This window comes from Amblyraja radiata, chromosome 5 (assembly GCF_010909765.2).
Source record: "Amblyraja radiata isolate CabotCenter1 chromosome 5, sAmbRad1.1.pri, whole genome shotgun sequence".
Classification (NCBI taxonomy): Eukaryota; Metazoa; Chordata; class Chondrichthyes; order Rajiformes; family Rajidae; genus Amblyraja; species Amblyraja radiata.
This window is the reverse complement of record NC_045960.1, coordinates 111,403,559-111,426,215: the sequence shown is the minus strand read 5'-3', so window position 1 is coordinate 111,426,215 and position 22,657 is coordinate 111,403,559. Positions and strand designations below refer to the sequence as shown.

The window sequence follows — 22,657 nt, the reverse complement described above, 5'->3', positions numbered from 1 at the left end:
TTACTTCAACCCAAATCCAAACAACCATTTGCAGGCAGTGCTTTTTTACCTCTAACCATATTTTCATTTTCAAACCAAATTAAGGGTACTCACAGCGCTGTAGACATTTGTCAGTGTCATTCAAAGCTCTGATTGAGGCACGCCACTTGCAGAGACTGATTGAGGCACACCACTTCCTGGTTTTATAGTCCCTCCGCCTCCCTCCAGCAGGGGCAGCAGAGAGAATGGAGAATGTTGTAAAAACATTAATATCTCTGTCAATTTTCATCGACGGGAAAAATCCTCGGCACACATGGGGCGGAGGGGGGCTCTGAGCGAGGTGGCCAAAAAAAGCGAGCGTACTCTCGGAAACCGCAGCACAGAAAGCCAAAACCGGTCAAGAACAGAGTTTTAGTAATATAGATATGTGTGTGTGTGTGTATAATATATATACCCACACACACACACAATTTCCCTCCTGGGATTAATAAAGTTCTATTGTATAGTATCGTGTGTGTAGGAAGGAACTGCAGATGCTGGTTTAAACTGAAGATAGACACAAAAAGCTGGAGTAACTCAACAGGTCAGACAGAATCTCTGGACAAAAGTAAAATATTACGTTTTGGGTTGGGTCTGAAATAGGTTCCTGCACAACTTTGGAATGTGGAAGGAAACAAAGCACCCGGAGAAAACCCATGTGATCAAAGGGAAAAGGAGCAAACTCCATACAGACAGCACCCATATTCAGGATCAATTCCGGGTTCTGGCACTTTTAGGCAGCAATTTTATGGCCAATGTTCAGCCCCATAGTCTTGAACTTAATTAAAACGACAAGTGTAGCATTTCCTGCGGTTGCAAGGGAAAGTGCCAGGAGAGGGGGTGGTTTGGGTGGGAAGGGACAAATTGACCAGGGAGTTACGGAGGGAGCGGTCTCTGCAGAAAACCAACAGGGGAGGAGATGGAAAGATGTGGCCAGTGGTGGGATCCCATTGGTAGACAAAAAAGCTGGAGAAAATCAGCGGGTAAGGCAGCATCTGTGGAGCGAAGGAATAGACAACGTTTCGGGTCGAGACCCTTCTTCAGATTGATGTCGGGAGGGGGGGGCGTGACATGAAAAAGAAAGGAAGAGACGGAGACAGTGGGCTGTGGGAGAGCTGGGAAGGGGAGGGGAAGGAGGGAGAAAGCAAGGACTACCTGAAATTGGAGAAGCCAATGTTCATACCGCTGGGGTGCAAACTAACCAAGCAAATATGAGGTGCTGCTCCTCCAATATGCGGTGGGCCTCACTCTGGCCATTGAGTAGGCACAGGACAGAAAGGTTGGATTCGGAATGGGAGGGGGAGTTGAAGTGTTGAGCCACCGGGAGATCAGGTTGGTTATTGCGAACTGAGTGGAGGTATTGTGCGAAGCGATCGCCAAGCCTGCGTTTGGTCTCACCGAGGTTGATCATACGCTGAATAATCCAACCACATTTATGTTTGGAAGTGGAAAGAAATAATAGAAATTGCAAAGTGTAAATATCAAATAAAAAAATCAAATCAACCTTTATTGTTATCTTGCAAAGCAACAATTGTACAGTGCAAAATGAGAAGACGTTTCCCAGGGAATACCGGAGCATCGCACATAAACTTAAACATTTCACACATAATAACAGTAAAATGCAATCCAGTCCCTGATGAAACAGTATAAATAGTTAAAAGCAGGTAAAACAGCAACATTAAAATACAGTAAAAACAGTCATTAAAATGTCCAGGGCAGCTGATTTGAGTGGCCAGTGCCAGAGTTATTAAAATGTCAGTGCAAAACCGCAGAATCAGGTGGAGTGACTGTTTAGCAGCCTCACAGCCTGTGGCAGAAAGCTGTTTAGCAGTCTGGTAATCTAGGCTTTGATGCTACGGTATCTCTTGCCTGATGGCAGGAGATCCAGATGTGTGTGGAGCGGGTGCAGTTTGTCCTTAGCTATTCTCAGAGCTTTTTCCAGACAGCAGCTCTGGAACAGTTCTTGTACCGAGGGTAGGAAGATGCCAATGATCCTCTCTGCTCCCCTCACTACCCTCTGCAGAGCCTTCCTGTCTGAGCAATTACAGTTGGAGTACCCCATGTTTATGCAGTACGTGAGTACAGACTCCACCGTGTCCCTGTACCTGAGGATGTTGGTGGGGAGTGAGGCCTGTTTGAGTTTCCTCAGGAAGTGCAGTCGCTGATGGACCCGTTTGACAATCCCAGTGTTGTTCCTGGACCAGGTGAGACTGTCTGTAATTTGCTCTCCGAGGAACTTTATGCTCTCCACTCTCTCCACCGTGGTGCCACTGATGTTGAGGGGTGTGTGTTTTGGCTGCGACCTCCTGAAGTCGACACATCATCTCCTTTGTTTTGTCGACATTTAATGCTAAATTGTTGTTGCCGCACCAGTCCACTAGCTGTTTCACTTCCTCCCTGTACATTGATTCATCATCTCCGCTGATGAGTCCCACCACTGTTGTGTCATCCGCGAATCATGTCTTGATTGGTGAATATGTTTAGTTTGTGACTTTATTTGAAGCAGAAATAATATGTGAATGTTTCATTGAGCATAATTCCCGACTGGTAACTACGCACTTCGTCCAAGCACATTATCGCACGCGTCATGCAATCCGTCTTAAATGACCACTTAAACTGTCATTTGGCAACTTAAAAAGCTGCCAAGGTTGCCCGGCTGACAAGAGAAAAAAAATTAAGTGAGAGCCCTGCAAGGTGTATAATAGACACTGTCATAGGCCTTTCTTACATATGCGGTCAACGCACTCTAGTCTCTAAACAATCCTTCAGTCATTTTTCTTGTCCACCATTTCAGAATAATAGTGTTTTAAGCCAATAACTCGACACTAGCAGTGGCAATAAATAAATAAATGAAGTGCCGCTTTAGAGCCCCTTATCTCACAATTCAATTTTTCAATTTAAAACCTTTATTGGCATGATAAAAAAACATTGTTATATTGCCAAAGTATAAAACATGACATACATGTTTAAAATGCAAAAGTATAAATACAAGTATACAGTGCATGGATAGATATGTCCCTGTACATATACTTGCAATAGGCCGATAGCCCTTTATTGATTGCTACACGTTCTTGTAGCTGTAAGCAGTACAACACAATAGCAAGTTTAGCAATTCAATATTAATTTCTTAGTGTTAGTTAATGTCAATTAGTGTGTGCGTACATATGTGCATGTTGGTCATTCACCGTCTCTCAGGTTATGGCATGCTGTTACGTATTGTGCACCAAGATGTGCCGTATTTCCTTCGCCGAGGATTATTCTTAGTTTTGATGTATCATCTAGTTCTTTAAAATCAGGGGTTGCCACACTGAGTTTGTCAAAGTATGCTTTCCTTGTTTTGTCAAATTTATTGCATTTTAGGAGGAAGTGCACCTCTGTTTCAACCTCATCTGTCAAACAGTGGCCGCATATTCTGTTTTCTCTTGGTTGCCAGAATCTCTTCTGTCTTCCTTTTTCAACTGCCAAGTAGTGGTCACAACCTGTATTTGGTGAGGGTCTGTCTCTGCTTTATGTCTCTAACAGTTGAGAGATAGTCTGCCAATTGATAGTCTCTTTTTAGGGAGCGGTAACATTCTCATCTGCTTTGGCTTTTGGTTTCTTTATCCCAATGTTCCAAGTACGTTTCTTTACATTGTTTGATAATTTGGTTCACTCTAATTGGTGATTGGGGGCCAGTATTGATCTGGGGCCGGTCAGGGTTTAACTGGATAGGGTTTAACTGAATAGGGGTAGTTAGTCTCAGTACCAATTGACACAGGGAACTCTTTTCTGGGTTCCCCTCGTGTGTTTGAAGGGCTTTAAACTGGAGGGTATCTGGGGGGCTAGATTTAAGGTGATTCCAAAAATTTAGTGCTCTTTTCTGGATATTTATTATCAGTGGGTATCTGCCTAGTTCCGCCCTACATGCGTTTGTTGGTGTTTTCCTTTGGATACGGAGGGTGTTCCGACAAAATTCCGCATGCGGGGCCTCCGTTGTATGTTTTTCCCATTCACTATAACTATGGTGACTGAGCAGACCCCATACTTCGCTACCATAAAGCGCAATAGGCTGGATTACACTGTCAAATATTTTAAGCCAAATTTTAATTGGGATTTGGATGTTGTAGAATCTTCTTTTTATTGCATACAGAGCTCTTCGAGCTTTCTCTTTTAGTGCATTCACTGCCATATTGAAGTTCCCTGATGCTGAAACAGTTAGACCGAGGTAAGTATAGCTCATAGTGTGTTCGATAACAGTACCATTGAGAGTAAATTTGTATTTATCTTCCTAGCATCTGGGTCTTTTCTGAAAAATCATGATGTTGGTTTTCTTTAGATTTACTGCCAGGGCCCAATTTTGGCAGTACTCATCAAGTAGGTCCAACTGTTGCTGCAGTCCCTGTTCTGTGGGGGACAGCATAACCAAGTCATCCGCATAAAACAGGGATTTTACCTCTCCGTCCAGAAGACAGAGGCCCGGCGCTGTGCTCTGGTCCAACTTTACTGCCAAATCGTTGATATATACATTAAACAGTGTCGGGCTCAGATTGCAGCCTTGCTGGACGCCTCTTCTCTGGGCGAAGAGATCAATGCGTTTGTCCCCAATTTTAACGCCACAGTTATTATTCAGATACATTGATTTGATAAGGTCATATACCTTTCCTCCTATACCACAGCCGAGGAGTTTGTAATAGAGCCCTTCATGCCAAATAGAATCAAATGCTTTCTCAAAGTCAATAAAACAGGCAAATATTTTCCCATTTTTCGTTTGGCGTACATGTTTTTCAATGAGGGTGTGGAGGGTATAAATGTGGTCAGTGGTACGGTGTTTTGGGAGGAAGCCGGTTTGGTTTTTACTGAGAATGTTGTGTTTGTTAAGGAAATCCTGCATTCTGTTGTTTATGATACTGCAGAATAACTTCCCTAGGTAGCTACTGACACATATGCCACGATAATTATTTGGGTCTAATTTGTTTCCACTCTTATAAATGGGTGAAATAAGCCCTTGGCATCAAATATCAGGGAAATAACCTGATCGTAGTATGATGTTGAACAGCCTAAGCACTATGTCCTGCATCTCCGGGGAGTGCTGTACTTGAGCATTTCATTTTTGAAGCTGTCTGGACCACAGGCTTTCTTTGAGTGGAGAGATTTTATTTTTATGGTCAGTTCTTCCAAAGTAATTGGGGAATCAAGAGGGTTTTGATAATCTTTAATTACTGTTTCTAGTGTTTGGAGTTTTTCTTTGATATGGGAATAATTTGAGTTTCTTTTATTTATTGCGATGTCCTTATATAGATTTTTGAAGTGTGCTCTCCAGATATCACCGTCTTGAATTGGTAGTGTTTGTAGTTTTGTTGTGCTCAGGTTATTCCACATATCCCAAAATTGGTTTTGATTTCTCTCTCTCTCCCTCTCTCTTTAACTCTCCTCCTCGCTCTTTTCCTTTCTCGTTCAAGTGCACAAACAAATAAACAAACACACACACACACCTATCCAAGTCAATTTTGCACACTAAATTAATATCTTGTGTGGGACCTCATCAAAGGCTTTTTGTTCCTTTCTAAAATGTTACCATGATTTTGTGTTTTTTTTAAATTTATGCTTGGGTGGGTGAGTGAGTGAGTGAGTGAGTGAGTGAGTGAGTGAGTGAGTGAGTGAGTGGGCGAGAGAGTGAGTTAGTGAGTGAGAGAGTGAGTTAGTGAGTGAGTGGGTGAGAGAGTGAGTGAGATGCTGCTGCTGCATGGGGTCGGGGTCAGGGTCGGGGACTCTCGGCCGTGCCTCTCGCCTCTCGCCTTGTCCAGTGAATGTCGGGCGGCCCCCTCTTGGGTCGACCGACAATGAGAAGGAGAGTGCGTGTGTTAAATATACGTTTAGTGTGGCCACTCTCTGCCTACGGCCATACTAGCCTGAACACGCCCGATCCCGCCTGGGAATACCAGGTGCCGTAGGCTTTTTTTACCCTCTCCCACCACTGGGGGACACACTCTCTCTTTCTCTTTCTCTCTCTTTCTCATTCTCTCTCTCTTTAACTCTCCTCCTCGCTCTTTTTCTTTCACGTTCTAGTGCACAAACAAACAAACAAACAATCACACACACACGCACATCTATCCAAGTCAATTTTGCACACTAAACTAATCTCTTGTGTGGGACCTCGTCAAAGGCTTTTTGATCCTTTCTACAATGTTACGATGATTTGGGGTTTTTTTTGGGTTTATGCTTGGGTGGGTGAGTGAGTGAGTGAGTGAGTGAGTGAGTGAGTGAGTGAGTGAGTGAGTGAGTGAGTGAGTGAGTGAGTGAGTGAGTCAAGTCAAGTCAAGTTGATTCATCACATACACATACGAGATGTGCAGTGAAATGAAAAGTGGCAATGCTCGCGGACTTTTGTGCAAAAAGACAAACAAACAAACAACCAAACAAACTACAAACAGAATGGAACAGAATGGCATATTCTTTTACATATTAAATATGGTGGGCGGAAGGAAAAGGGGTAAAAAGAGCAATTTAAAAAAAAGCAGTAGAGTGGTACAGTAAAGTTAGTCCCTGGTGAGATTGGAGTTTACAGTCCTAATGGCCTCCGGGAAGAAACCCCTTCTCAACCTCTCCGTTCTCACAGCATGGCAACGGAGGCGTTTGCCTGAACGTAGCAGCTGGAACAGTCCGTTGCATGGGTGGAAGGGGTCTCCCATGATCTTATTGGCTCTGGAGTTGCACCTCCTGATGTATAGTTCCTGGAGAGGGGCGAGTGAAGTTCCCATAGCCCCCTTGGAGTCGACCGACAATGAGAAGGAGAGTGCTTGTGTTAAATACACGTTTAGTGTGGCTACTCTCTTCCTACGGCCATACTAGCCTGAACACGCCCGATCCCGTCTGATCTCGGAAGCTAAGCAGGCTCAGGTCTGGTTAGTACTTGGATGGGAGACCGCCTGGGAATACCAGGTGCCGTAGGCTTTTTTTACCCCCTCCCACCACTGGGGACACACTCTCTCTCTCTCTAACTCTCCTCCTCGCTCTTTTTCTTTCTCGTTCTAGTGCACAAACAAACAAACACACACACACACACACACACAGACCTATGCAAGTCAATTTTGAAGACTAGACTAATCTCTTGTGTGGGACCTCGTCAAAGGCTTTTTGATCCTTTCTACAATGTAACGATGATATAGGTTTTTTTTGGCTTTAAAAGCGCCCTCTCTCCCTCTCTCCTCTGAGGGCGGCCTATAAAAAGTAAAATAAAAAGCTACTTCTAATGTCGTCAACGCAGGCAACGGAACGGATCTCACGTATGGGACAAAGCAAGGGAAGTCGTGTATTTTACATATAAACTTGCTTCTTAGGATGACTTTAATCAAAATTTCACATTGCGAAAATGTGATTTGGGCCCCTATACGAACCGGCAGTGTTTTTCCTGCCGATATGTGGTCAAATTCACCGCAAACCGCAACGTTCCAAGCGATCGCTTTCAACAAAAACCCACTCGCAAGATGATTAAAATGGTCATTATTTACGGGAATTAAACATTAAATTCCTTCCAGTTGGCCTATGAATTCATGACAATGAGATTTTAAAATCATGTTATACTGTGAATTCTGTGTGAATGTTATTTGGACACTTAGGCTATTTAAAAATGTTAACCATTTCTTAAGAAATGGATAGATGTTTAGATCTAGTAATTGAATTTTGTAATTAGCTACAATTAGGTAACTAACTAATTATATGCTTTAATTTCAGGTCATCCAAGTAAGATTGTTTCATATTTGTTTCAATCTATAATAACTGAAAATGTATTTAATCTCTTAATTTTTAATAAAGTTATGGGCTTTTGACTGTCCTTGATCACAGCTTTTAAGTTAAGTTCTCTGCACTCCCTCTATTGCCATAGAGGGAGTGCAGAGAAGGTTCACCAGACTGATTCCTGGGATGTCAGGACTGTCTTATGAAGAAAGACTGGATAGACTTGGTTTATACTCTCTAGAATTTAGGAGATTGAGAGGGGATCTTATAGAAACGTACAAAATTCTTAAGGGGTTGGACAGGCTAGATGCAGGAAGATTGCTCCCGATGTTGGGGAAGTCCAGGACAAGGGGTCACAGCTTAAGGATAAGGGGGAAATCCTTTAAAACCGAGATGAGAAGAACTTTTTTCACACAGAGAGTGGTGAATCTCTGGATCTCCCTGCCACAGAGGGTAGTCGAGGCCAGTTCATTGGCTATATTTAAGAGGGAGTTAGATGTGGCCCTTGTGGCTAAGGGGATCAGAGGGTATGGAGAGAAGGCAGGTACGGGATACTGAGTTGGATGATCAGCCATGATCATATTGAATGGCGGTGCAGGCTCGAAGGGCCGAATGGCCTACTCCTGCACCTAATTTCTATGTTTCTATGAAAAGCAATAGGGAACAAGATGCTAATTTCTGAGTATGAAAATGGCCAAATTTCACGTTGTGAAAATGTGATTTGGGCCCCATACGAACCGGCAGTGTTTTTCCTGCCGATATGTGGTCAAATTCACCGCAAACCGCAACGTTCCAATCGATCGCGTTCAACAAAAACCCACTCGCAAGATGATTAAAATGGCCATTATTTACGGGAATTAAACATTAAATTCCTTCCATTTGGCCTATGAATTCATGACAATGAGATTTTAAAATCATGTTATACTGTGAATTCTTGATTGAATGTTATTTGGACACTTAGGCTATTTAAAAATGTTAACCATTTCTTAAGAAATGGATAGATGTTTAGATCTAGTAATTGAATTTTGTAATTAGCTACAATTAGGTAACTAACTAATTATATGCTTTAATTTCAGGTCATCCAAGTAAGATTGTTTCATATTTGTTTCAGAATGCTTCAATCTATAATAACTGAAAATGTATTTAATCTCTTAAATTTTAATAAAGTTATGGGCTTTTGACTGTCCTTGATCACAGCTTTTGAGTTAAGTCAATGGAAAAGCAATAGGGAACAAGATGCTAATTTCTGAGTATGAAAATGGCCATAACTTTTTTAATACTGAAGATATGAAAGTGAATTAGGTGTCAAATTAAACTTCTTTTTATGCTTTATCTGATGGGATAAATTACAGACTTGATTTTTAAAATCTCAAAATGTTGTAACATTGCTACTGAGTTATGCAATCATCTTTTCAAAAAGGATTATTCAAATATAAATAACAGTTTAATAAATATATAGTTTAAATTCCATTTGGAATATTTTGGACCAAGAAACCAAGAACCAATTATTGAAAAAAACGTCTACGTTTGGGAAAAAAAAGAAAAGCGTTTTTACCTTTTGAAAAATGGTGTAAATCGAAATAATGAATGTAATCAAAAATAAAAAGATTTTCAAAACAAACAAAAATAAAAAACGGCAGAAAACCCAGTGTTTTTTATCGAACTGTGTTCCGGAGTCCGTCGTTGTGGAGAAGCGAACTCCGAATGTATGACCGTTGGTGAAGAACGTTCTGGAAACGAACGGCTTCTTCCCAGCGGGCAACGCGAGCGGGAAATAACGGGCGGCAACGGCTGAGGTGGATTGGGCGGGAGCGATCGTCGACAGTTGGTCGTGCGGGGACAGTTGTTCGGGAGCGATGGTCGACGGCAGGACCGTGCGGTTAACGGACGTGGACAGGTGTGAGTGGTGGAGGGAGCTGACGCCGGGGGGGGGGGGGGGGAGGGGAGGGGAGGGAGCTGACGCCGGGCCGGGGGGGGGGGGGGAGGGCGAGCGCTGACAGTTGCGGTTGGTGAATGAGCGAGCGTCGCCCGCTGGGAAGGAGCCGTTTCCAGCAAAGATTATAGAGGAGCTCCGCTATAGGATCTTTGGTTTCCAGAAGGTTCTTCACCAACGGTCATTCATTCGTAGTTCGCTTCTCGAACAGCTGGCGGCGGTTCACAGGCCAATTGACAATTGAATCGGCAACAGTTGGACCGTGCGGTTAACGGGCGGACACTGCTGGCTGGGAGGGGGGAGGTGCCGGTGCGGGCTGTTGTTTGATGGGCGCCGACAATTGAGAGGGTGAAGGCGGGCGGGAAGTGTCAACAGCTGGACGGCCGTGAGCGAACGAGCGTCCATAGTTGGGTCATAGAAAGGGGGAAACTTTTTTTCAAAGTTGAAAAGAGAGTTGATCCCGGGCGGGGAGGGAGCTGACGCGGGGGGTGGGGGAGGTTAACGTCGACAGGGAGGGGGTAGAGAGTGGGGCAGAGGGGGAGGAGAGAGAGAAGGAGAGGCCCTCTTCGGCCCACCGAGTCCGCTCCGGCCAGTGATCCCCGCAGACTTGCGTTATCCTACACGCACTGGGGACAATTAACAATTTTTGCCGAAGCCAATTAACCTACAAACCTGTACGTCTTTGGAGTGTGGGAGGAAACCGGTGCACCCGGAGAAAACCCACGCAGGGTTTAGTTTAGAGATACAGCACGGAAACAGGCTATCGTATCCAGACCGATCAGTGACCCCAGCACATTAACACACCCCTACACACACGATGGACAATTTACATTTATACCAAGCCAATTTACCCACAAACCTGTACGTCTTTGGAGTGTGGGAGGAAACCGAAGATCTCGGAGAAAACCCACGCAGGTCACGGGGAGAAGGTACAAACTCCGTACAGACAGCACCTGTAGTCGGGATGGAACCCGGGTCTCTGGCGCTGTGAGGCAGCAACTCTACCACTGCGCCACCGTGCCACACTAGTAGAATGCAGAATGCATTGGGCTTGTTGGGGAAGGTCCCATTGTTACCAGCGATAATGTCCAGCATCACATTGAAGCCCGTTGGAGTGTGCAAGCCTTGCCACAATCTATGGATGTCCTTGTAGTTATTCTAGCGCCAACCTCATCCATATTTCCCTCCTGGCATCTTTAATGGGCTTGTAAACGTCGTGGATAGATGTCTTGACCACTGCAGACATGGACTTCACCTGGTAGTGGATGGACCTCATGGTTCACCATGGTTGGGGAACACAGGTATCATCTTCTTTTGTACGCAAGCCTCTCCACACTTGCTGATGTAGTCTGTCGTTACAGGGTTTCCTTTATTGTCATTCAGACCGAAGTCTGAACGAAATTTCGTGCCTGCAGTCATACATACATACAATACAATAAAAAAACAACAATAAACACATATTAACATCCACCACAGTGAGTCCACATAGCACCTTCTCACTGTGATGGAGGCAAAAGTCTTAGGGCTGCAGTCTCTTCCCTCCTCTTCTCTCTCTGCGCTGAGGCGATACCCCACCGGGCGATGTAGCAAACAGTCCCGCGACTCAAACACCGCGGCCCCGGGGTGGTCGAAGCTGCCGTCCACCAGTCCTGCTGACACAGCCGCTGGCCCGCGGCCGAACCCCGGACTCAGGTCACCGCCGCCAGAACGCCATCCCAGCCACCGGAGCACCGTTCCAGCCCCGAGCCGGATCGCCCTCACGTGAGTGCCGTTACTGTCTCAGCCTCGCGCCAGGCCGCCCTAACATGGGCGCCGCTCCTCCCTCGGGCTGGGCTGGGCCGTCCAAACATGGGCGCCGCTCCTCCCTCGGGCCGGGCAGCCCCGACATGGGCGCCGCTCCTCCCTTGGGCTGGACCGTCCAAACATGGGCGCCGCTCCTCCCTCGGGCCGGGCAGCCCCGACATGGGCGCCGCTCCCCCCTTGGGCTGGGCCGTCCAAACATGGGCGCCGCTCCTCTCTCGGGCTGGGAGCGCCGCACCTCCCCGAGCTCGGCCACTCCGACGGGAGCACCGTTCCTTCCTCGGACCAGGCCGCCCCCCGGGAACGTCACAGCCCCTCACGGAAGCCCTGTTCCAGCCCCGAGCCGGGCCGTCCTCACGAGAGCGAGCCCAGGGTGAGTCCTGGCGGGCACTGCCTCCTGAGCCTCGAGGTCGCCAGCTCCGCCATTAGGCCTCAGCGCAGACGGAGGCAGAGAAGGGGAATACGACAAAAAAGTCGCATTCCCCTGCAGGGAGAGACAGCAAGCCCCGTTTCAACCCCCCCCCCCCCCAAAACACAAACTAAAAAAACAAAAACTGGACTAGCCAAAACAAAATAAACAACACAAAAAAAGCAAAAACAAACGGACTGCAGGTGAGCCGCTGCTGCCAGGGCAGCGCCGCCACTTCCGGATGTGAAGTTGTGGACGCAGCCCAGACCATCGCACAAACCAACCTCCCCTCCATTGACTCCATCTACACCTCACGCTGCCTCGGCAAGGCCAGTAACATAATCAAGGACCAGTCGCACCCTGGCCACTCCCTCTTCTCCCCTCTCCCATCGGGCAAGGGGTACAGAAGTGTGAAAACGCACACCTTCAGATTCAGGGACAGTTTCTTATCAGCTGTTATCAGGCAACTGAATCATCCAACCACAACCAGAGAGCGGTCCTGAACTACTATCTACCTCATTGGTGACCCTCGCACTATCTTTAATCGGACTTTACTGGACTTTATCTTGCACTAAACGTTATTCCCTTTAGCATATATCAGCATTCATAGTTTTATCTACACAGTTTTATCTACCACCAGGTGGCGCTTCGAGGGCAGCCTCGTCAACAGTCTGTCTTTTTGTTTTATGTATGGTAAGGCGGGTCGGGGGAAACTTTTTTTCAATCTCTTACCTTGCCAGAGATGCGATTGTTTTCCGGATCGTATCTCTGATCGCTCTACGGCCTAACATCGTGGAGCCGGAGGCCTTGCTCGGGACTGACTTTGAGCCCCACCGCGGGGCCGTGGACTTACCATCGGACCCGATCCCTTGCCTGGGATCAACGCTCCAACCGCGGCCTGCGGACTTTACAATCAAGAAGCTCGCAGTCTTGGGTTGAGACCGACGTCGGGAAGCTCCAGAAGCCGCACAATGTTCGACTGGCCCCGACCCGGGGTAGATCGCCCAGTGCGGGGGAGCTGAGATTCCCCCACCGATGCAGGAGCTTGATCGCCCCGACTACCTTGCCGGCTACGGGAGTAAGATCGTCCCGTCAACGGAAGGTTAGAGGCCCCCGACCGCGGGAGGACAAAGAAGGGAGAGATTGAATTTTTCTCGGCTCAGTGAGGTATGAGGAGGAGTCACTGTGGTGGATGTTTATGGGAGCTGAAGGGAGGAATGTGCACACATTCTCGCTGTCCGAGCACGATGTGAGGAGGGCTCTGACACGGGTGAACACGAGGAAAGCTGCAGGCCCCGATGGCATCTCGGGGTGAGTACTCAACTCCTGTGCTACGCAGCTAGCCCCGGTGCTCACTACAATATTCAATCTCTCCTTGGCCAAGTCCGTGGTCCCTGCCTGCTTCATAAAATCCATCATTGTATCGGTACCAAAAAATGCCTCCCCAGCCTGTCTGAATGACTACCGTCCGGTGACCCTCACCTCGGTAGTCATGAAATGCTTTGAGAGGCTAGTAAAGAAACACATCTGCACCTTCCTCTCTCGCAACATGGACCCGTTACAGTTCGCATACCGTCCAAACAGATCCACGGACAATGCGGTCTCCCAGGTTTTGCACACCGCTCTCTCTCATCTTGACAGCCAGAAGGGGGGCTATGTGAGGATGCTGTTCATAGACTTCAGTTCAGCCTTCAACACGATAGTCCCCACCAGACTGGCCGAGAAGCTGCTGGAATTAGTGCTCAACACCCCCCTATGTGCCTGGGCCCTGGACTTTCTCACCTCCAGGCCCCAGGTAGTCAAGATGGGAGGGAATACATCGAAGTCCCTCACCCTGAGCACAGGATCGCCCCAGGGTTGCGTCCTCAGCTCCCTACTGTACTCCCTGTGCGCACATGACTGTGGCTAGGTTCAGCTCTAACTCAATAATTAAGTTTGCTGATGACACTGTGGTGGTGGGCCTGATCTCAGACAACGATGAGAAGGCCCACAGGAGGAGGTGGCTGATCTTGCACTCTGGATGTCAGCACAACAGCCTCCTCTTGAACATCAAAAAAACTAAGGAGCTGATCGTTGACTTTAGGAGGGCACATCATCCGAGGACGTACACACCATTGAGGATAAATGGGGATACTGTGGATAGGGTGAGCTGTTTTAAATATCTGGGAATCCACATCTCTGAGGATATGACATGGACATCACACGCCGCAGCACTCGTGAGTAAGGCAAGGCAGCGCCTTTACCACCTCAGGCAATTGAGGGAATTCAGAGTGTCTCTGAGGATCAGGGCCGGATTTACCAATAAGCTAGACAAGCTTAAGCTTAGGGCCTCGAGATCTAGGGGGGCCTCGCAGAGCCGGATTTACCACTAGGCTTCATAGGCTGAAGCCTAGGGCCTCGAAATCTAGGGGCTTCTAGCCAAGGCAGGACACCTGCCGTTCACTCTGGGCGGCCACCCACACTCTCTCTCTCCGTCTCCCCCCGCTATCCATATCCGGGCTGCCGGGTCTCTGCACTCCGCTCGCTCCTCATCCGCCAGCACGGCAGGCCGCCTTGCACATGCGTATTGCTGCGGCCTGCACGTGCTCCCCCTGCACATGCGCCCAACCACGGCCAGCACATCATCGGCCGCCCTGCGCATGCGCACTGCAACGGCAACTGGTCGGCGCTGGGCACTTTCTCCCTCGCTTTGAATTGTGGGAGATTTGGCCGCCATTGCTGTCCGGTCGCTGCCTCGCCGCCAGCGCTGAAAACCAACGCAGAATCATTCCCTGACCCTGGATCTGGAGTAACTCTTGCTTCTGGTTTCCTGGTCCTCCATAAATATTCTAAATGGAATTTAAACTGGAGGTGGTAGAGGGCTGAACAATAACAGCCTATTGCATTTTATCTGTTTATTTATTGTGTATATATATGGTCTATGGTGAACTTTTATCTCCTGTTCTGTATTATGTTTACATATTCTGTTGTGCTGCAGCAAGCAAGAATTTCATTGTCCTATCTGGGACACATGACAATAAAACTCTCTTGACTCTTGACTTGGACTTAAACAAAAATGGGTCCTTGGGGAAAAAAAGAGGTACCTTAAAATGTAGTTGCATCTGGTTGGGTAACTATGGTAGGGTGAAGACTATTCCATGCTTTAATTGTGCGGGGGAACTCCATGGAGCAGCAAGCAACTCAGGATAGAAGAAATTGGGTGACATTTCGGGTAGAGACCCTTCTTTAGACTCCCTCTGGTTTTAGTGTCTTTAGTTTAATTTAAAGATACAGCGTGGAAACGGGCTCTTCAGCCCACCGAGTCCACGCCGACCACCAATCACCCATACACTAGTTCTTTCCCACACATTAGCGGAGTAAGTCAAGAGTGTTTTATTCTCTCACGTCCCAGTTAGAACAATGAAATCCTTACTTGCAGCAGCACAACAGAATATGTAAACATAGTACTCTGTAAACAATGTTATAAACGAGAAAACAAAACGGTGTAATTTCTATATGAATATATAAGCTATATAAATATATGTGTGTGTGTATAATATATATATACCCACACACACACACACAATTTCCCTCCTGGGATTAATAAAGTTCTATCGTATAGTATCGTGTGTGTAGGAAGGAACTGCAGATGCTGGCTTAAACTGAAGATAGACACAAAAAGCTGGAGTAACTCAACAGGTCAGACAGAATCTCTGGACAAAAGGAAAATATTACGTTTTGGGTTGGGTCTGAAATAGGTTCCTGCACAACTTTGGAATGTGGAAGGAAACAAAGCACCCGGAGAAAACCCATGTGATCAAAGGGAAAAGGAGCAAACTCCATACAGACAGCACCCATATTCAGGATCAATTCCGGATCTCTGGCACTTTTAGGCAGCAATTTTATGGCCAATGTTCAGCCCCATAGTCTTGAACTTAATTAAAACGACAAGTGTAGCATTTCCTGCGGTTGCAAGGGAAAGTGCCAGGAGAGGGGGTGGTTTGGGTGGGAAGGGACGAATTGACCAGAGAGTTACGGAGGGAGCGGTCTCTGCAGAAAGCCAACAGGAGAAGAGATGGGAAGATGTGGCCAGTGGTGGGATCCCATAGGTAGACAAAAAAGCTGGAGAACATCAGCGAGTAAGGCAGCATCTGTAGAGCGAAGGAATAGACTACGTTTCGGGTCGAGACCCTTCTTCAGATTGTCGGGGAGGGGGGGTGACATGAAAAAGAAAGGAAGAGGCGGAGACAGTAGGCTGTGGGAGAGCTGGGAAGGAGGGAAAAAACAAGGACTACCTGAAATTAGAGAAGCCAATGTTCATACCGCTGGGGTGTAAACTAACCAAGCAAATATGAGGTGCTGCTCCTCCAATATGCGGTGGGCCTCACTCTGGCCATGGAGAAGGCCCAGGACAGAAAGGTCGGAATGGGAAGGGGAGTTGAAGTGTTGAGCCACCGGGAGATCAGGTTGGTTATTGCAAAGTGAGTGGAGGTATTGTGCGAAGCGATCGCCAAGCCTATGCTTGGTCTCACCGAGGTTGATCATACGCTGAATAATCCAACCACATTTTTGTTTGGAAGTGGAAAGAAATAATAGAAATTGTATTCATTGCAATGTGTAAAAAGAGTTGAGATACTGTATTATAATTTTGCTGCATGTCATTGTATATATCATGTCTTGAATGGTGAATATGTTTAGATTGTGGTTTTATTTGAAGCAGAAATAATATGTGAATGCTTCATTGAGCATAATTCCGACTGGTAACTACGCACTTCGTCCAAGCTAATTATCGCACGCGTCATGCAAGTCGTCTTAAATGACCACCTAAACTGTAATTTCGCAACTTTAAAAGCTGCCAAGGTTGCCCGGCTGACAACAGAGAAAAAAAATTAAGTGAGAGCCCTGCAAGGTGTATAATATTTTTGACACTGTCATAGGCCTTTCTTACATATGCTGTCACAACGCACTGTAGTCTCTAAACAACCCGTCAGTCATTTTTCTTGCCCTCCATTTCAGAATAATAGTGTTTTAAGCCAATAACTCGACACTAGCAGTGGCAATAAATAAATAAAGAAATAAAGCACAGCTTTCCAGCCCCATATCACATTGGCCACATTCGGCTGCAAATCGGTGTCAATCTGGTGGACCATCTTCCTCTAGTCGTGCGGGCGGGGGATTGGGGGTGGTGGGGCTCACAAGTGGAACAGCTTAGGGCCTCTCTTCATCGAGAGTGCGTGTGTTAAATACCAGGTGCCGTAGGCTTTTTTTACCCTCTCCCACCACTGGGGGACACTCTCTCTTCCTCGTTCTCTCTCTCTCTCTTTAACTCTCCTCCTCGCTCTTTTCCTTTCTCGTTCAAGTCCACAAACAAACAAACACACACACACGCACCTATCCAAGTCAATTTTGCACACTAAACTAATCTGTTGTGTGGGACCTCGTCAAAGGCTTTTTGTTCCTATCTACAATGTTACGATGATTTTGTGTTTTTTTTTGGCTTTATGCTTGAGTGGGTGGGTGAGTGAGTGAGTCAAGCCAAATCAAATTTATTCGTCACATACACATACGAGATGTGCAGTGAAATGAAAAGTGGCAATGCTCGCGGACTTTGTGCAAAAAGACAAACAAACAAACAACCAAACAAACTACAAACAGAATGGAACAGAATCACATATTCTTTTACATATTAAATATGGTGGGCGGAAGGAAAAGGGGAAAAAAACATCAATTAAAAAAAAAGCAGTAGAGTGGTACAGTAAAGTTAGTCCCTGGTGAGATTGGAGTTTACAGTCCTAATGGCCTCCGGGAAGAAACCCCTTCGCAACCTCTCCATTCTCACAGCATGGCAACGGAGGGGTTTGCCTGAACGTAGCAGCTGGAACAGTCCGTTGCATGGGTGGAAGGGGTCTCCCATGATCTTATTGGCTCTGGAGTTGCACCTCCTGATGTATAGTTCCTGGAGAGGGGCGAGTGAAGTTCCCATAGCCCCCTTGGGGTCGACCGACAATGAGAAGGAGAGTGCGTGTGTTAAATACACGTTTAGTGTGGCCACTCTCTGCCTACGGCCATACTAGCCTGAACACGCCTGATCCCGTCTAAGGCTCAGGCCTGGTTAGTACTTGGATGGGAGACCGCCTGGGAATACCAGGTGTCGTAGGCTTTTTTTTCTCCCTCCCACCACCGGGACACACACTCTCTCTCTCTTTCTCTCTTTAACTCTCCTCCTCGCTCTTTTCCTTTCTCGTTCAAGTGCACAAATAAATAAACAAACAAACACACACTCACCTATCCAAGTCAATTTTGCACACTAAACTAATCTGTTGTGTGGGACCTCATCAAAGGCTTTTTGTTCCTTTCTACAATGTTACGATGATTTTGTGTTTTTTCCTGCTTTATGCTTGAGTGGGTGAGTGGGTGAGAGAGTGAGTGAGATGCTGCTGCGTGGGGTCGGGGTCAGGGTCGGGGACTCTCGGCCGTGCCTCTCGCCTCTCACCTTGTCCAGTGAATGTCGGGCGGCCCCCTCAGGGTCGACCGACAATGAGGAGAGTGCGTGTGTTAAATAAACGTTTAGTGTGGCCACTCTCTGCCTACGGCCATACTAGCCTGAACACGCCCGATCCCGTCTGGGGCGGCCCCCTCAGGGTCGACCGACAATGAGAAGGAGAGTGCGCGTGTTAAATACACGTTTAGTGTGGCCACTCTCTGCCTACGGCCATACTAGCCTGAACACGCCCGATCCCGTCTGATCTCGGAATCTAAGTGGGTGAGAGAGTGAGTGAGATGCTGCTGCTGCGTGGGGTCGGGGTCACGGTCGGGGACTCTCGGCCGTGCCTCTCGCCTCTCACCTTGTCCAGTGAATGTCGGGCGGCCCCCTCAGGGTCGACCAACAATGAGAAAGAGAGTGCGTGTGTTAAATACACGTTTAGTGTGGCTACTCTCTGCCTCTATGGCAATAATCCTCAGGGTCGACCGACAATGAGAAGGAGAGTGCGTGTGTTAAATACACGTTTAGTGTGACCACTCTCTGCCTACGGCCATACTAGCCTGAACACGCCCGATCCCGTCTGATCTCGGAAGCTAAGCAAGCTCAGGCCTGGTTAGTACTTGGATGGGAGACCGCCTGGGAATACCAGGTGTCGTAGGCTTTTTTTTCTCCCTCCTACCACCGGCGGACACACTCTCTCTCTTTAACTCTCCTCCTCGCTCTTTTCCTTTCTCTTTTCCTTAAATAATCGTAAGCTTGCATCTGAGTAATATTGATTTCCAAACGCATTGAGAGTTTACGATTATTTAAATGGTAAATGGAGCTTCAGAAGCGTTTTTATTTTGCATGTTAAAACCCACCCGAGAACCATGGGCGATTTGGCAATTTTACTGACGGGTTTCTAACTTTTAATACTTTTCATCTAACAAATAAATAAAGATAACAAAGCCAATAATGCCACTTTTGATGAAATGCAGCGAGCAAACGCGATAATTCCCGATATTTTGGATCTTTAAATATCCACGAAAAATGTCCGCAATCAACTTCCACCGTTTTAACACCTTCAGCTCCCTCTTGTATTTACCTGAGTTTCTATCTTTTTTTGGGACTGTAAATTTAGGTAGCTGTTCCTCACGGTCACCCCGACTGGCTCACTTAATTGCAGTTCAAAAACTGGCCGTTTTCGATGTTTTTCACGGGTGTGAAAGTGCGTGTTTTCCCATTCACTAACATGTACCGGAAGTGACGCTTGTCCCCCAGTTAAAATTTTCGGTCACGTGAGTGGGGATTTACGCTCCAGTGACCTTTCGTGAAATCACCCTATAGTTCCTGGAGAGTGGCGAGTGAAGTTCCCATAGCCCCCTTGGGGTCGACCGACAATGAGAAGGAGAGTGCGAGTGTTAAATACACGTTTAGTGTGGCTACTCTCTGCCTACGGCCATACTAGCCTGAACACGCCCGATCCCGTCTGATCTCGGAAGCTAAGCAAGCTCAGGCCTGGTTAGTACTTGGATGGGAGACTGCCTGGGAATACCAGGTGTCGTAGGCTTTTTTTTCTCCCTACCACCATCGGCGGACACACTCTCTCTCTCTCTCTTTCTCTTTCTCTCTCTCTTTAACTCTCCTCCTCGCTCTTTTCCTTTCTCGTTCAAGTGCACAAATAAATAAACAAACAAACACACACACACCTATCCAAGTCAATTTTGCACACTAAACTAATCTCTTGTGTGGGACCTCATCAAAGGCTTTATGTTCCTTTCTACAATGATACGATGATTTTGTGTTTTTTTCTGCTTTATGCTTGAGTGGGTCAGTGGGTGAGAGAGTGAGTGAGATGCTGCTGCTGCGTGGGGTCGGGGACTCTCGGCCATGCCTCTCGCCTCTCACCTTGTCCAGTGAATGTCGGGCGGCCCCCTCAGGGTCGACCGACAATGAGAAAGAGAGTGCGTGTGTTAAATACACGTTTAGTGTGGCTACTCTCTGCCTCTATGGCAATAATCCTCAGGGTCGACCGACAATGAGAAGGAGAGTGCGTGTGTTAAATACACGTTTAGTGTGGCCACTCTCTGCCTACGGCCATACTAGCCTGAACACGCCCGATCCCGTCTGATCTCGGAAGCTAAGCAAGCTCAGGCCTGGTTAGTACTTGGATGGGAGACCGCCTGGGAATACCAGGTGTCGTAGGCTTTTTTTTCTCCCTCCTACCACCGGCGGACACACTCTCTCTCTTTAACTCTCCTCCTCGCTCTTTTCCTTTCTCTTTTCCTTAAATAATCGTAAGCTTGCATCTGAGTAAAATTGATTTCCAAACGCATTGAGAGTTTACGATTATTTAAATGGTAAATGGAGCTTCAGAAGCGTTTTTATTTTGCATGTTAAAACCCACCCGAGAACCATGGGCGATTTTGCAATTTTACTGACGGGTTTCTAACTTTTAATACTTTTCATCTAACAAATAAATAAAGATAACAAAGCCAATAATGCCACTTTTGATGAAATGCAGCAAGCAAACGCGATAATTCCCGATATTTTGGATCTTTAAATCTCCACGAAAAATGTCCGCAATCAACTTCCGCCGTTTTTACACCTTCAGCTCCCTCTTGTATTTACCTGAGTTTCTATCTTTTTTTTGGACTGTAAATTTAGGTAGCTGTTCCTCACGGTCACCCCGACTGGCTCACTTAATTGCAGCTCAAAAACTGGCCGTTTTCGATGTTTTTCACGGGTGTGAAAGTGCGTGTTTTCCCATTCACTAACATGTACCGGAAGTGACGCTTGTCCCCCAGTTAAAATTTTCGGTCACGTGAGTGGGGATTTACGCTCCAGTGACCTTTCGTGAAATCACCCTATAGTTCCTGGAGAGTGGCGAGTGAAGTTCCCATAGCCCCCTTGGGGTCGACCGACAATGAGAAGGAGAGTGCGAGTGTTAAATACACGTTTAGTGTGGCTACTCTCTGCCTACGGCCATACTAGCCTGAACACGCCCGATCCCGTCTGATCTCGGAAGCTAAGCAAGCTCAGGCCTGGTTAGTACTTGGATGGGAGACCGCCTGGGAATACCAGGTGTCGTAGGCTTTTTTTTCTCCCTACCACCACCAGCGGACACACTCTCTCTCTCTCTTTCTCTCTCTCTTTAACTCTCCTCCTCGCTCTTTTCCTTTCTCGTTCAAGTGCACAAATAAATAAACAAACAAACACACACACACACCTATCCAAGTCAATTTTGCACACTAAACTAATCTGTTGTGTGGGACCTCATCAAAGGCTTTATGTTCCTTTCTACAATGATACGATGATTTTGTGTTTTTTTCTGCTTTATGCTTGAGTGGGTCAGTGGGTGAGAGAGTGAGTGAGATGCTGCTGCTGCGTGGGGTCGGGGACTCTCGGCCGTGCCTCTCGCCTCTCACCTTGTCCAGTGTCCAGTTTCCGGAAGTGGCGGCGCTGTGATACAGCTGCGGCTCGCCTGCAGTCTGTCTGTTTTTACTTTTTGTGTTGTTTTTTTTGTCTAGTTTAGTATTTTTTTTGGTTATTAGGTGGTGTTATGTGTGTGGGGGGAGGGTGAAACAGAGCTTTCTGTCTCTCCCTTCGGGGGAATGCGACTTTTTGTCGTATCCCCCTTCTCTTCCCCCGTCTGCGCTGAGGCCTAATGGCGGAGCTGGCGGCCTCCAACCTGCGACCGACCTCGAGGGTCCGGAGGTAGAGCCAGCCAGGACTCACCAACGCGAGGCTGGCCGTCTTCGAGCTGCGGCGGCGTTCGTGCAGCGGCACGATTCGGCGCTCTGGTGAGGGCGGACGGCGCGGGGCTGAGACACTCCCGTGCGGCCGGCACGGCTACTGGCTGGAAGGCGCTCCCGTGGGGGCAGCCCGGTGCGGGGCTGAGACGCTGCCGTGTGGGCGGACCGGCTCCCGGCTGGAAGGTGCTCTCGTGGGGGCAGCCCGGTGCGGGGCTGAGACGCTGCCTTGTGGGCGGGGCGGAGACGGTGCTCTGGCGGCTGAGGCGGCGTTCTGGCGGCGGCGACCTGGATCCGGGGCTCGGCCGCGGGCCAATGGAGGACAATGTCGGGAGCTCGCAGGTCACAGGCTGGTGCCTGTTTTCCGGAGCACCCGTTGCAACAGCTGCGGGCAGCTTCGACCACCCCCGGGCCGCGGAGCTTGAACCGCGGGACTGATGCCATCGCCCGGTGGGGTATCGCCTCGGCGCAGAGGGAGAAGAGGAGGGAAGAGACAGTAACTCTAAGACTTTTGCCTCCATCACAGTGAGGAGGTGTTTGGTGAACTCACTGTGGTGGATGTTAATTTGTGTTTATTGTGTTTTGTTATT

At 47.5% G+C, this 22,657-nt stretch overlaps 5 non-coding genes across 5 annotated transcripts; all 5 read left to right on the top strand.

The window, feature by feature from the left end:
- Window positions 1–6,829: 6,829 nt before the first annotated feature.
- LOC116973804 lies at window positions 6,830–6,948 on the top strand. Its single transcript, XR_004412123.1, has one exon. It is a non-coding gene; the product is annotated as a 5S ribosomal RNA (ribosomal RNA).
- Window positions 6,949–18,878: 11,930 nt separating this feature from the next.
- Window positions 18,879–18,997, top strand: LOC116973864. The gene has a single exon (XR_004412157.1). It is a non-coding gene; the product is annotated as a 5S ribosomal RNA (ribosomal RNA).
- Window positions 18,998–19,766: 769 nt separating this feature from the next.
- On the top strand, window positions 19,767–19,885 carry LOC116973809. Its single transcript, XR_004412128.1, has one exon. It is a non-coding gene; the product is annotated as a 5S ribosomal RNA (ribosomal RNA).
- Window positions 19,886–20,404: 519 nt separating this feature from the next.
- Window positions 20,405–20,523, top strand: LOC116973852. Its single transcript, XR_004412154.1, has one exon. It is a non-coding gene; the product is annotated as a 5S ribosomal RNA (ribosomal RNA).
- Window positions 20,524–21,292: 769 nt separating this feature from the next.
- LOC116973840 lies at window positions 21,293–21,411 on the top strand. The gene has a single exon (XR_004412148.1). It is a non-coding gene; the product is annotated as a 5S ribosomal RNA (ribosomal RNA).
- The last annotated feature ends 1,246 nt before the right edge of the window (window positions 21,412–22,657 follow it).